This window comes from Trachypithecus francoisi, unplaced genomic scaffold, assembly GCF_009764315.1.
Source record: "Trachypithecus francoisi isolate TF-2019V2 unplaced genomic scaffold, Tfra_2.0 Lachesis_group15, whole genome shotgun sequence".
In the NCBI taxonomy this organism is placed as follows: Eukaryota; Metazoa; Chordata; class Mammalia; order Primates; family Cercopithecidae; genus Trachypithecus; species Trachypithecus francoisi.
Window position 1 is genome coordinate 64522806 of NW_022681460.1, and position 13871 is coordinate 64536676.

At 41.8% G+C, this 13871-nt stretch overlaps 1 protein-coding gene across 8 annotated transcripts in view; it reads right to left on the reverse strand.

The window, feature by feature from the left end:
• PLEKHG1 (pleckstrin homology and RhoGEF domain containing G1) overlaps nt 1-13871 on the reverse strand; it is a 248937-nt gene that overhangs the window by 93068 nt on the left and 141998 nt on the right. The window lies entirely within an intron of this gene.

Genomic DNA, 13871 nt, shown 5'->3' on the forward strand with positions numbered 1-13871 from the left:
GTTTGGAGGGTGGAAAAGTTCTGGAGATGGATGGTGGTGATGGTTGCACAACAATGTGAACGTACTTGATGTACTTGGTACCACTGAATTGCATGCTTAAAAGTTTTTTTTTTTTTGAGACAGAGTTTTGCTCTTGTCACCTAGGCTGGAGTTCAATGGCATGATCTCGGCTCACTGCAACTTCCACCTCCTGGGTTCAAGTGATTCTCCTGCCTCAGCCTCCTGAGTAGCTGGAATTACAGGCGTGCGCCACCACGCCTGGCTAATTTTTTGTATTATTAGTAGAGACAGGGTTTCACCATGTTGGCCAGGCTGGTCTTAAACTACTGACCTCAGGGGATCCACCCACCTCCACCTCCCAAAGTGCTGAGATTACAGGTGTGAGCCACCATGCCCGACCAAAATTTGTTGTTAATTCTGATGTATACATTACCACAATTTAAGAAACGGACTTAAAACATTTCATGAAAGCTGCTATCTAGAACAATTGCCATTTCCTTCAAGTGGCAAAACAATCTTAGTAGGAAGAGGAAAAATCAGAAACATAAATGATCAGAAAGCACTTAACTACTAAGTTATGTAGGTGAAAAAGTCATGAGTTAGTCCAAGCTGTCTTTCCTGTTCTACGTGTTACAGAACAGGGCTGCTTGGACTGTCACACTAACTCTCAGCTTATCGCATGACCCAGGTAAATCTTCCACATGATCAGTTTTCCAAGGTGCAAGTAATACTTCACTTTGGAAGAAATTTCTGGCCGTGGGAAACTTCTCCCAAATGAAGGCTGATGTGTTTAGAAGATAATTTTCTGAATTCTATAATTTTCTATCCACTCTGGATAACTGAATATTCAAGATGGCACACACTTAAAATGCAGCGTGATTCTAACCCAACCAAACGGGACCTGTTTTAGCAAATCTTCAATAGAATTTTGCCTACAGCAGTCTTTGCAATATATGAGCAGTTCCTCAGCAGACCAGTAATAATAGCTACTCAATCACCCGAATGAACTGACGTTTTTAAAATGCCTGTTCATTAAAAGTCAAAATGTTGCCTTAAAAGCAAAGCCTGAGAGAATAAAAAGGAACTTTACAGTTACAGGCATTTTTGAAAGTGTTTAAACTTGCAAATGAACTGAACACACCTAGTTATGTCGATGAAAAGAACAGTTACCTATATATTCTACTTCCCTCCCATTACACTGTCTGTCCTCTCGTTTAATACACTAACTCTGAATCTACAAATATAGGTGGAAATTATTTTAATTTTAGCATTAGAAACTCACTGATATGTTAAGTCTCCTTGGCATACTAGTTTCACATTCATAGCAAATGCTATAGTTTATGCAAGAATATTTGACCAAATTATGCAAATCCTTTCAGTAAAAAACTTCCTACAACTATTTACAAGTAATCACGCTAGTTTTCAGAAATATGAATCAACTCACACTACTAAGAGTTTAAAATTCTTTCAAACCATTTTTTTCTTATAAGGTGGAAATAAAAAGTGAATTAAGGATATCTGTGGCAGTTTTTATTAGTCTTATTTAACATTAACGGCAGACCATGTTTTTTTGGCAAGGGTGGTAGAACTCTTTAATCTTCCAGTCTGAGAAAAGGGGAGGGAGGAGTGGTGAAACGTATTTGTAACAAGTCATAATACTCCAAAGAATAGGTACAGTCAGTTCTGCTATGATGTTTGTTTTGAAAACATGAATTTGTTCCCACGAGACTAATATGTTAGGGAACAATTTGAATGTACTTCTCATTTCTGAATTTTTTTTTTTTTTTTTTGAGACGGAGTCTCGCTGTGTTGCCCACGCTGGAGTGCAGTGGCGCGATCTCGGCTCACTGCAAGCTCCGCCTCCCGGGTTCATGCCATTCTCCCGCCTCAGCCTCCGAGTAGCTGGGACTACAGGCGCCTGCCACCTCGCCCGGCTAGTTTTTTGTATTTTTAGTAGAGACGGGGTTTCACCATGTTAGCCAGGATGGTCTTGATCTCCTGACCTCGTGATCCACCCGCCTCGGCCTCCCAAAGTGCTGGGATTACAGGCTTGAGGCACCGCCCCTGGTCTCATTTCTGAATTTTGCTTCTGCACGATTTCATCCATGAGAAACACTGGGTGGATGCAGAAAATTCCATCTAGTGACAGCAGCATAGGAACAAAACCCACGCAGGCTCCTGACAACCTAGCAGCTACCTTGGTCTCCCCTGAATGCATTTGGAACCTGGCCCATTCACATCAGTCTGTCAACTCCAGGTCCATGGCAGGTGACCCTCCACCTTGACAAGGCATAAGCTGCAGCCCTGCCCACAGCCTCCCCTCTCTAATTTTCTCTTTCCTCTCAGTCTATCTTATCTTTTTCTTCTGAGTTCTCTGTTCTTTTTATCTTTTTCTCCCTCTCTTGCTTCCTTTTGTTCTCCAGGGTGGCCGGTGTGGGCACCTGGTGGCTTCCATATACAACTTCAAATCTTTTTGAAGGTGAGTTCCATATTTACTATAGCATGTATGTATGTTTTAATAATTTATTATGTATAAAACTATGCCTCCATTTTTGATTTTTTTTGTATATGTGTCATGGATGAAGTTTTTGAGTGTTATTCTTAGTACCCCATTTTTCTCCTCCATGTGATTTTGCTGAGTGATTTTTTTTGTTTTTTTTGAGACGGAGTCTCGGTCTGTCACCCAGGCTGGAGTGCAGTGGTGCAATCTCAGTTCACTGTAACCTCTGTCTCCCAGGTTCAAGCAATTCTCATAGCTCAGCCTCCTGAGTAGCTGGGATTACAGGTGCCTGCCACCACGCCCAGCTAATTTTTGTATTTTTAGTAGAGATGGGGTTTCAACATGGTGGCCAGGCTGGTCTTGAACTCCTGACCTCAAATGATCCACCTGCCTTGGCCTCCTGAAGTGCATAAGCCACAGGCATGAACCACTGTGGCTGGCCAAAGTGTGTGATTTCTGAGAACACATATGTTATGCATCATAGAGTTCACACACCAGAAAATGACGTTTTGGTCACTGATGGACTGCAGATATGATGGTCCCATGTGATCACGATACTGGATTTTCACTGTACCTTTTCTATGCTTAGATCCACAAATGCCATTGTGTTTTAGTTGCCTACAGTATTCAGTGCAGTAAGATGCTGTATAGGTTTGTACCTTAGAAGCAATAGGCTATACTATATAGCCTTGGTGTGTGGTAGGCTGTACCATCTAGGTTTGTGTAAGTAAACTCTATGATGCCTGCATAATGGTAAAATCACCTGACATTTTTCAGAACGTATCGCTGTCATTAAGTGATACATGACTATATTACTGCAGGACTGATCACAGACACTTTGAAACTCATTTAGCTCTTTCCCTCTATCATCTGTACTCTCTTTCCTGGGTCTTAGACATTTGATACAGGAGTAAAAACAATCCCTGTGTATAATATATTCTCAGATCATGCATTCTTGCAACCGGGGAAGAATGGCCTACAAAGCCTGATTTGGGACCTCATATATCCCGGATTTCCTTGGACTGACTCAACTATTCATCCCAGCTCCAAGTTGCAAGAAGCCAGTCAAGACTGTCAGGAATTCAAGGGTGACCTTGCCCTTATCTGAGATCTAGTGTTTCTCAGGGTGACATTGAGGGATGTCACCACATCCATAATTATCATACCAAGAAGTGATTACACTATTGCCACAAAGTTCTTGGTAATTTGAAAACTGTACCACAAGTAAAGGTTAACAATGTAAATTTGTTCTCTAAAAGTCCACCTCTGAAAAGATGTGAGCTGACTTCAATTTCTTATGGAAAAGCATCCACAACAGTGTTGGTTGATTTGGGGACTGCGGGTCTTAAAAATGCAGTAAAAAATTTTTAGTAATTTGTTTTAATTGCCTACTTTTTCTTCCAGTGCGCACATTCTCATTTTGGCTTCTTGGAATGGCTACAGAAATGAGGTTAAAAGAAGGGCAGGGGCCAGGCATGGTGGCTCACGCCTGTAATCCCAAAATTTTGGGAGGCCGAAGCAGGCATATCATGAGGTCAGGAGATAGAGATCATCCCGGCTAACTCAGTGAAAGCCCATCTCTACTAAAAATACCAAAACTTAGCTGAACGTGGTGGTGGGCGCCTGTAGTCCCAGTTACTCAGGAGGCTGAGTCAGGAGAATTGCTTGAACCCAGGAGGCGGAGGTTGCAGTGAGCAGAGATCGCACCACTGCACTCCAGCCTGGGGACAGAACGAGACTCCGTCTCAACAACAAAAATAAATAAGAAGGGCGAGACAGTACAAGGGAGGGCATTCAGTTTTCTTACAAACTTTATCAGTGTGGCAATGAACCTTCAGCTTCCAAGCATCATTCTATTAGGTGTCTGATGGCTTTCATCCATTACCCTTATTGATTCCCTCCCACTCACAGGGTTTTCAGAATGCTACCAAGATAAGCACAGTCCCTGCCTTTGAACTAGGCTAGGCCCGGTATTTATTAGCCTGAAACACTAACTAGGGTGCTAAATAATTTCACAGAGCCCTACTGGCAGGTCAAATGAACTGGAATGAGTAGGAAAAAAAGGAGGGGGTGGGAAGTAATCAGGAATGATGGGAGAAAGGGTAGGGAAAAGGGGTGGAGACATAGAAGAAGGGAGGGAGGAACAGTAGGCGATATACTGGTCTGAAGCCTTAAATAAAGAATGCACTTAAAACATTCTATGAGGTTATTTAGTAGACAGTAATGTTCATCTCAGCAGGTAAGCACCACCAAAATCTTTCTTACTTTCTTCCTTATTTATTTATTTTTTGAGACGGAGTCTCGCTCTGTCGCCCAGGCTGGAGTGCAGTAACACAATCTCAGCTCACTGCAACCTCCACCTCCTGGGCTCAAGCAATTCTCCTGCCTCAGCCTCCTGAGTAGCTGGGACTACAGGCATGTACCACCACATCCAGCTAATTTTTTTGTATTTTTAGTAGAGACATGGTTCCGCCATGTTGGTCAGGCTGGTCTTGAACTCCTGACCTCAAATGACCCACCTGCCTTGGCTGTCCCAAAGTGCTGGGATTACACGCATGAGCCACCATGCCCGGCCTCTTCCTTTTTATTTTAAGTGAGGGTGGTGGGGGATACACCATCACTAAATGATAGGTTTTACAATGAAAATGCCTTCGTTATACATAATGCATGCCAGAAACTGCTGGTTGTTTACAAAAGTTGCTTCCTACCTTCTTTGGACACATGGCTAGACTGCACCTCCCATTCTCCCTTATAGTTTGGTGTAGCCAGGTGACAAGATTCTCATTGGGAGTTTGAGAAAAGGGTGGTGTATCAATTCTATGTGTGTCTCAAAATCTTCCCCGTACATATCTCCATGTCTCCTTGCCTGTCTAGTTGACTGAGATGGCAACCTTGGAAGCCATATGCTGAAGACAGCTAAGCCTCCTCAGCCTGGGTCCCTGAATGACTGCATGGAGGAGTGCTGCTCCTCCTCACTTGAACACTTGCAAAGGACGGTTACAGGAGAAAGAAAGAAACTTGGGTGAAGTCACTAGATTTGGAGGTCTGTATGTTACTGATATAGTTTGGATCGGCCCAAACCTCATATTGAAATGTAATCTCCCATGTTGGAGGTGGGGCCTCGTGGGAGGTGACTGGATCATGGGGGCGGATTTCTCATGAATGGTTTAGCACCTTAGTAATGGTTTAGCATTCCCTTAGTAATGTCCTCAGGATAGTGATTGAGCTCTTGTAAGATCTGGTGGTTTAAGTGTGCGGCCCCTCCCTGCGCTCTCTTTTTTTTTGTTTTTGAGATGGAGTCTCACTCTATTGCCCAGGCTGGAGCGCAATGGCACTATCTTGGCTCACTGCAACCTCTGCCTCCCAGGTTCAACTGATTCTCCTGCCTCAGCCTCCCCAGTAGCTGGGATTACAGGTGCACACCACCACACTCGGCTAATTTTTGTATTTTTAGTAGAGACGGGGTTTCACCATTGGCCAGGCTGGTCTTGAACTCCTGACATCGTGATCCACCCACCTCAACCTCCCAAAGTGCTGGATTCCAGGCGTGAGCCACTGCACCTGGCCACCATGTTCTTTCCTGACATGTGCCATACCTACTCCCTATTCGCCTTCTGCCATGATTGGAGGCTTCCTGAGACCTTCTCAGAAGCAGATGCCACTATGCTTCCTATAAAGCCTGCAGAACCATCAGCCAAATACATTTCTTTCTTCATAAATTACCCAATCTCAGGTATTACTTTAGAGCAACACAAGAATGGCCTAATACAGTTACTGTGGCTTAGCCTATCCTTAATGATACACTATGTGTTCCAAATATTTAAAGCTGTCATTTTCTTTTTTTTTTTTTTGAGACGGAGTCTCGCTCTGTCGCCCAGGCTGGAGTGCAGTGGCCAGATCTCAGCTCACTGCAAGCTCCGCCTCGCGGGTTTATGCCATTCTCTCGCCTCAGCCTCCCAAGTAGCTGGGACTACAGGCGCCCGCCATCTCGCCCGGCTAATTTTTTGTATTTTTTTAGTAGAGACAGGGTTTCACCGTGTTAGCCAGGATGGTCTCGATCTCCTGACCTCGTGATCCGCCTGTCTCGGCCTCCCAAAGTGCTGGATTACAGGCTTGAGCCACCGCGCCCGGCCAAAAGCTGTCATTTTCAACCAGGGACAGTTTTGCCCTCTAGGGGGTACTTGGCAATGTCTAGAGACAATTTTGTTTGTCACGAATGGGGACGGCAAGGGTTCTATTAGCTTCTAATGGACAGAAGTCAGGTTTGCTGCTAAACGTTCCTACAATGCACACAACTCTCCCTCACAGCCAAGAACTATGCAGTCCAAAACGTCTATGGTACTGCTGGTGCCTGCTCTGGAGAGGTTAAGAAGAGGGCTGAACTTTGAAGCTTCTGTTACAGTCAAAGGGGAGGTATGCAGTGAAAGCAGTGGGCTTTGGAGAAAGGGCTGTTTTTCAGTTCCAGCTCAACCACTAGCCAACTATGTGACCTGGGACAAGTCACTTTGTCCTCTTGTACATTCAATATTCTCATGCTAAAATAGGAATTAAAATACTACCCACATGATGGGACAGTGAGTGAGCAAATTAAGTGCCTAGTGCCTGATACCTGGTAAGTGCTCAAATACTAAATGCTACTAATGTTATTTTTTAGTGTTTTTGTTTTATTGAGGCATCTATCTAGAAAATTTAGAAATGGTAGCTGAATAGTATGTTTATAGCTGTGGGAATCTATCGAGGTGATGGGGATGGTTACAAAACTTAAGATGTCACAAGACACTCATTGCCTACCATGCTCACAAGAGAATCTAACCAATACAGGTATATTAAATTATTTTCCTAAGTTTTGACTCAAGATCTGGCCATAAAAGTTTGGAGCAAATAACTCAACTTGACATCAGTCACAAAGTACACATGAACTCTTTTGTTCAGCCAACAGCTACTTTTGCAGAGCAACTCTGCAAATCTCAGCTCATTTTGCTTTCACCAAATGCTGCCCACCTTGAACTGTTTTCATTAGTCATTAGCAATGCAACAGCAGGTATTTATATCACATTCAAAATGGGCACACCCATTAGAAATGAAAAGAGGTGAAAGATCAGTTCTCCCTGCCCTCCTTCCCACATCAGATTGCAGTATGAAGACACGAACACTGAAAATCACTAACTGTTGCCACCTTCTAAGTTTGTGCTGCTGTGGTTGAAGTGGTGAAAGATGAGAGTGAGGTGAGGTAAGGTGGGGAGTAAGGGGTCATAATAACAAGAACAACAATAATAATACAGAGATACGGCAATATGTAGTCAAAGTGAGATTTTTGAGGGATTATGTACAATGATTTGATGTACTATTTAAGGAATGACTCCTAAATAAGCAGAAAACTAACAGGTTTGTCTCTAAATTATCATCGATATTAAATGGTTTTAAGAAAGATCTCATTCACCCATTACAATAAAATCTCTTGGAGGAAAAAAATAGACTCATTCACATAAAAGTGCTCAAATGCCTCATTAAAAAGTACATAAATGATGCCAAGTACTACAGTGTAAGTTCTTTATTAAATCCACCCACATAACAAGCCTTCATTAAAAACAATCCCTACCAACTCCTACACTCAAGCATGGAACACGTTTTTCTCCCTTGGTATTTAAAAATCTTTAGTCTAAGAGAACCTTGTAAAAAGTATCTAATAAATGTTATTTAAACTGGAGGGAAAGTATAGAGAGAAGAGATCTGTAAATAAAAAGACAACAAAATCTGTGACAATTCCCCTCTTCTCAACAGTCTTCTTTCTTGGTGCAAAACCTGACTCTTTTAGTCCAGCATCCTAGGCAGGTATGGCCAGGCCAGGGAATGCCTATGCACAACCATTCCATTATGGCTAAGGAAAAACAGTAACAGACGCACACTGCCCTTTTCATACCAAACAATTTTGTCTCTCCAGCAAGATCAATGGGAAGACAAGCTTAATCAGAAACTACCTCCACACTTGACAGTGTTGTCCTCAAGGGAGGGGTGCCCCCAGGACAAAAGCCAACTCAGATTCCATTTCATCCAAGTCATAGACATCTCACAGGGCTAAGAGCTAAGTGTCCAGGCAGAGTATGTGGTGAAATTACTGCAGAAGCTCTCTGGACCTGCGTCCTCGATTTCCTTCTTTCATTCTGCACAAATTTTGGAGAAGGTTTGCTTCCCCAGCATAAGACAGTTCTTCAATTAATTGGATATCACCAGCACAAAGAGAAGCCTCTTCTAGGCTATGACAGTGGGGAGAATAGCGTTCAATGTGTTTCAGGGCGCTAAGTGTGTGAAAAACACCCTTCTCTCTTTTATCTTCCCTGACACTGTCTGTACGATCACTCAATAAACAAAGAGTCCACAAAGACTAACGAACACAGAGCTAGGGGTTAGTGATCACCATTCTAATCCTTGTTTAGCTTCAGCTTTTGAATAATGCTGAATGCTTCCAATAAAGATATGCTTACGCTTCTGCTGTTTAAATTTTGAACATTAAGGCTAGAATACTTAGGGTTTTTGTTTTGTTTTGTTTTGTTTTTCCTGGAGTCTCACTCTGTTGCTCTGGGTGGAGTGCAATGGCGTGATCTCGGTAACCTCTGCCTCCTAGGTTCAAGCCATTCATTCTCCTGCCTCAGCCTTCCAAGCAGCTGGGACTACAGGCATGCGTCACCAATACCCAGCTAATTTTAGTATTTTTAGTAGAGATGGGGTTTCACCATGTTGGCCAGGCTGGTCTCAAACTCCTGAACTCAAGTGATCCGCCTACCTCGGCCTCCCAAAGTGCTGGGATTACAGGGGTGAGCCACAGCACCCGGCCCCAATACTTAGTTTTTTTTTTTTTAAACAAACTTTATGGATAAAGGTGCATGAAAAGGATTTTAGCTCTCTGACATATAATAGAAAAAGATAAAATCGTATTATAATGAACAATTCAGCCAGTTTTTTCACTAAATACACATGTCCTCAATATCACCAAATATGGCTTAATTTAGTATCTTTCAGAGGTCAACGATGCCATTTTGTAACAGAAATGTAACTTCTCATTACACAGCATTAACATGATGAACTATTCTAAAACTTTACTAACAGGTTACAACAGGCCATGAACTATATCTGAGGCCAAATCTTAGGAGGTTCTCAAAGGCTCTTTTATAGATCATTTAGAAAGATTAAAGAAACCAGCTTACCCATGACAGTCCCTGCCCAGTCAATCGAAGGTCCCATTAAACATTAAAGAGACCCTTATTTCCCGCTTTCCAACTATGGATTTCTATCTCTCCACAAATTGTATCATTGGAAATTTAACTTTTAAAACTTGCTTTCATATTTATCATCTCATTTTATCTGTGAATGCTGTTAGAGGTATAAATAAAATAGAAATAACAGCTCCATTGTTCCTTTGACTACGATTCACAGTCAAGATCTTACCTCTTTCTCTAAAATGTCAAGTGTACAAAAGTAAATGACTAGGAGCAGAGGATGGAAGAGCCACAGCTGGGGAGGGGACAAGGGATGAGAGAGAAGGATCTGGGGAAGAATGAAGAGCAACAGGAATAAGAACCACCACATTTTGGGGTTCAACTTTCAGAAAACATTAGGAATTCATTTCTGAATTCCTAAATGGCATAGGAAAGAATATCTAAATATGTGAGATTATTTTAATACAATGTCTCCACATCTGGGAAAGAAGGGCATACCACACTCTTTACATGTGTAACCAACATCTGGGAATCCTATTGTTCAACTGCGGTCAGGAGGATCTCTTCTTCGAAATAAGCTGCTCTGATATTTGGGACTGTGTTGAAATGTCAAATCATCATTCCTGCTCATGTTTTTTTAACTCAGTGTATACAGATCAATGATCTTTCACAAAAATGTTGCTGTTCGCAAGTCCTAAAAATGAAATCGAAACGAGTGGTAAGGATTATGTATCTATATGGCATGCAGATAAAATGTACTACTAATGGGGGTAATTAAGCTGAGAAGAGATTCAATAAAGCAGAGTGTACAGAGTGTACAAAGTCAGAAATACGCTACTGTAGAAATTAAAAGTGACTTCAATTAGACGAGCTTCTTTTCCCCCAGAAATTATTTTTGCTTGGAAAGAGGAAGCTAAGGCTGGGCGCAGTGGCTCACACCTGTAAGTCCACCATTTTGGGAGGCTGAGGGAAAGGGGTCTCTTGAGGCTGGCAGTTTGAGACAAGCCTGGACGACATATTGAGATCCTGTCTCTACAAAAATTAAAAACAAAAAAAGCAACTTAGTAAGGTGTGGTGGTGTGCACTTGTATTCCTAGATACATGGGAGGCTGAGGCAGGAGGATTGCATGAGCCCAGGAGGTCAAGGTTGCAGTGAGCCATGATCATGCCACTGCACTCCAGCCTGGGTGATACAGTGAGACCCTTATTCAAAATAGATAAATAAAGAGCCAACTAAAAAAAAAAAAGTCTGTCTTTTAGTCAGGGTAAAAGTTTTTATCATAATAGGCTGTTAACAAGCAGCCCTTTTCTTAATTTAAAATTCTGCATTTGAAAAATGGAGAACATTAGATAACTCATTTACAACATTATACAAATAGGTTAGAACTAGATCAAGGAAAACAGATTTTGAAGGAATTGATATTTTGTGTTTTAAAAGAATACCCATATGACAGTCTTTTATTGGGTAGAGTTACTACAGGCTTGACAATAACTGTTTACTTTCCATTAAGAAAAGAACTCGATAAAAGTGGTCTAGCCACTCTGATAAAGTTGTGATCTGGAGAAACAGCTGTGGTCTCATAGCCAAAATAGATGAAGAGGCTTCAACCAACTAATCTCTGATTCGAAACAATTGAAAGTTTTCTAGGAGGAAACATTCTAGGGTAAATGATGTAAAGCATTCTAGTGACTTCTGGAACAGGGGAGCATCTATGTCTTCCTGCATGGATCCCTCCCTCTTCATTTGGGACTCTTCCTCCCCAGGCACCCTTCTTTCTAATACCCACCCCCTTCTGCGCCTCTCCTTCCCCTAATTTCCACCTCATATTTCCAGTGGGTTCATTAGAAATAATCAAAATAATAATGGTAAAATCACCCATTAAGGTTTTTTTTTTTTTTTCCTCTAATTAAATTTCTGCTCTAGTGAATTGGCTAATCTGATTTTTTTTTCTTTCTTTTTTTAAGATGGAGTCTTGTTCTGTCATCCAGGCTGGAGTGCAGCGGTGTGATCTTGGCTCACTGCAGCCTCTGCCTCCCAGGTTCAAGCAATTCTACTCTCTCAGCCTCCCAAGTAGCTGGGATTATAGGCATGCACCACCACGCCCGGCTAATTTTTGTATTTTTAGTAGAGATGGGCTTTCACCATGTTGCCCAGGCTGGCCTTGAACTCCTGACCTCAGGTGATCTGCCCACCTCGGTCTCCTAAAGTGCCGGGATTACAGGCATGAGCCACCGCATCCAGCCTAATCTGATTATTTTTGTGAAAGACTTTAGGTAAAACATAGTATACACAGTGATCACTCTCAGCTAGCAAACTTAGGAGAAGGCTGGCAATAGTGATGAGTGTAGTTTCCATTTACTAATTGATTACTATGTGCCAGGCACAGGTGCAGAGCTTTTTATACTTTATCTTACCCAATTCTCTTAATAACCCTATGAGGCAGGTCCTGCTTATTAGTCCCATTTGACAGTTGATGAAACATGGCACAAACTTATAGCCTAAGACAGGGGTGAGCAAACTGTGGCCCTTGGGTCAAACGAGACTCTAAAGAGGTACTGGCATGTTTAGGCCCCGTTATTCACAGTGTATGTGGCTGCTTTTGAGTTTCAATGGCAGAGTTCATCAGTTGTGACCAAGACCTTAGGGTCCATAAGGCCGAAACTATTTACTATCTGGCCGTGCGTAGATAAAGCTCACCAACCCCTGGTGTAAAACACAGTTGATTCATGAATAAAGAAAAAAGGCAAGAACATTTGGACAGCTTCACATAGAACTTACATTGAAATTTTCTTAGAAAAAATAAATTCTGTCTTTATCTGTTTTCTTTCATTCATCTGTTACCTGTTTCTTCTCACCTAAGGTTTATCAACTAGCCTCAGGAAAAAATAAGTGTTAATGGAATACCAGTTCAGTAATTAAAGGTTTCTCTCCATAAGGTGAGTTTTGATTAGGTAGAAAAGTTTCCAAGAAGGAAAGGAAAAAAAAGCATAGACCAAAGAAAGCTTGAATAACCATATGTTTCCTGAGAGGCTGTAAAATTTTTGGCTGTTTTACAGGTATTTCTTCTCAAGTACAAATGACATCATTGTTGAAAATTTTAAAAAACAGGCCTACTTTATTCTACATTTGGTACCACATATTGTTTCAGTTGACCATCAATTGACTTTTCTATTTTTACTGGGAAGGTACGTCATAACTATTTTTAGTAGACAGAGTCTGGTACTATCATTTGTGGATCACACACAGTCATGCTTTAGAATTCTTTTTCTAAAGCTATGAGAATGTACTTGAGGGAAGAACATGCTCACTGGCAATATTCTACTGTACTCTGAAACATACTCTAGAGTCAATGTCTAAAACAGGAAACAGGTACAAACAAATGAAAGAACCTGCTGTATTAGTAGGCAGCAAAGCAAGTGTAGCTTTATAACATATAAATCTGCCCTTGAGGCTGGGCACGGTGGCTCACGCCTGTAATCCCAGCACTTTGGGAGGCCGAGGTGGGCGGATCACCTGAGGTCGGGAGTTCAAGACCAGCCTGACCAACATGGTAAAACCCCATCTCTACTAAAAATACAAAATTAGCTGGGTGTGGTGGCGCATGCCTGTAATCTCAGCTACTCAGGAGGCTGAGGCAGGAGAATCGCTTGAACCTGAGAGGTGGAGGTTGCAGCGAGCTGAGATCATGCCATTGCACTTCAGCCTGGGAAACAAGAGTGAAACTCTGTCTCAAAAAACAAAACAAAACAAAAACCTGCCCTTGAGATAGTAATATTTTTAAATATAATTGGGAGTGAGTTAACATCTGAGCTTCTCTGATAATTCGTGCTTTATCCTTTAAAATGACCCAGAAAATCAATATCAAATAATTGAATTTCCAGAGGATGTGACCTGGTACATAAGCTGAGCTCAATTCACATGAAATAATTTGTGCAAGTAATTTATAATAATAATATATGCAAAATAATTTATATAGGATTACTCACTGTAAACAGTGAACAGAAAGGAGACACTTGAGACAAGACAAAGCCCATGGCTTTTCTCTACCTTTCAACCCTTTCCCCAAACACCAACCAATACAGGAGTAGCACACAGCAGCGGCTGCAAACCTGTCTGCACATTAAAATCACCTGTGCATCTTCCACAATTCCACCAC